The 1,650-nt window shown below is 42.3% G+C and overlaps 1 protein-coding gene across 1 annotated transcript in view; it reads left to right on the forward strand.

Moving 5' to 3' along the window:
- The window catches only part of LOC139567909 (uncharacterized), a 4,275-nt gene extending 3,756 nt beyond the window's left edge, over positions 1-519 (forward strand). Inside the window, exon 2 of the mRNA XM_071389515.1 lies at positions 1-519. This exon is cut by the window's left edge and continues 1,696 nt beyond it. The gene's annotated coding sequence lies outside the window, so the exon portion shown is untranslated.
- The last annotated feature ends 1,131 nt before the right edge of the window (positions 520-1,650 follow it).

The following is a 1,650-nucleotide window of genomic DNA, read 5'->3' on the forward strand; positions in this document are numbered from 1 at the left end:
TTTTGTTGACCAATTTCATTAAACAGAGTGAAAAAGCTGAAGTTTGTGTTAAAGGGAAAGTTCAGCGAAATTGCATATTTAGATATTTGTTTCCTCACCTTGAAAACAGTTTCTCAAATATCGAATTTTGCTGAACTATCCCTTTTTTAGAAGTTCCTAGGCAATTACCCTCCACCACCAACATGCTGTGTCTTATTACAAAACTACAAAATGGCCGCCAATGTTAGCTTGTTGAGTAACATTGTAGTTCTAACCAGATACAGTGTTACGGTGTTAGCCTAGTTTTATTTTTTGTAAAATCTTGCTCCCTTCCGAGCACCTATATTTCCAGCTAGGGAGGTGAGTATACATTCTCCATGTTGTTTTATACAAGAAAGTCAAAGTACATAGTAGTTTATTGGGATTAGTTTTCTATACATATATATATATATATAATGATTATTATTTTTGACTGGTATTAGAACAATTATATGAAGATATCTATGTATACAAAATAATAAAGATTCTTCTTTATGTAAACTTTGGTTTTTGGAAAACTTATTTTTGCACGATGCTACTACAACTATACATGTAATTAAGGCTGGGATTCAATCCGATCACGGGTTGTAGGCAATGCGACATTTTCTGAATGGGCCGACATATGCCGTGTTTACTGTGAATGCAATCTCTGCGAACACTGGACCACTGCCTACAACACCCGATCGGATTGAATCCCGGTCTTACGTTATTCTATGCAAAGATACTGTGTGTTCTACGTTGTATATAGACAACTATAATATTCATGTGCATTTGTATGAATTAGTCAAAGGTTCCACTTTGATATATTATTAGTACACAAACAGGACTTCTCTATGGTGATTTAGGTGGACATGATCTCAACAGTCTAACAATAGTAGGTTATGGTGTCGCTCACCACCATCAACTCCCCTTGTCCCATCAGATCAGACAGGGTCCATGTCCCATCAGATCAGACAGGGTCCATGTCCCATCAAATCAGACAGGGTCCATGTCACATCAAATCAGACAGGGTCCATGTCCCATCAGATCAGACAGGGTCCTTGTCCCATCAAATCAGACAGGGTCCATGTCCCATCAGATCAGACAGGGTCCATGTCCCATCAGATCAGACAGGGTCATTAGTGACTAGGCCTTGTCCCATCAGATCAGACAGGGTCCACGTCCCATCAGATCAGACAGGGTCATTAGTGACTAGGCCTTGTCCCATCAGATCAGACAGGGTCCATGTCCCATCAGATCAGACAGGGTCCATGTCCCATCAGATCAGACAGGGTCCATGTCCCATCAGATCAGACAGGGTCATTAGTGACTAGGCCTTGTCCCATCAGATCAGACAGGGTCCATGTCCCATCAGATCAGACAGGGTCCTTGTCCCATCAGATCAGACAGGGTTAGTAGTAACTAAGCCTTGTCCCATCAGATCAGACAGGGTCCGTAGTAACTAAGCCTTGTCCCATCAGATCAGACAGGGTCCGTAGTAACTAAGCCTTGTCCCATCAGATCAGCCAGGGTCCGTAGTAACTAAGCCTTGTCCCATCAGATCAGACAGGGTCCGTAGTAACTAAGCCTTGTCCCATCAGATCAGACAGGGTCCGTAGTAACTAAGCCTTGTCCCATCAGATCAGACAGGGT

Source organism: Salvelinus alpinus, chromosome 2 (genome assembly GCF_045679555.1).
Source record: "Salvelinus alpinus chromosome 2, SLU_Salpinus.1, whole genome shotgun sequence".
Taxonomy (NCBI): Eukaryota; Metazoa; Chordata; class Actinopteri; order Salmoniformes; family Salmonidae; genus Salvelinus; species Salvelinus alpinus.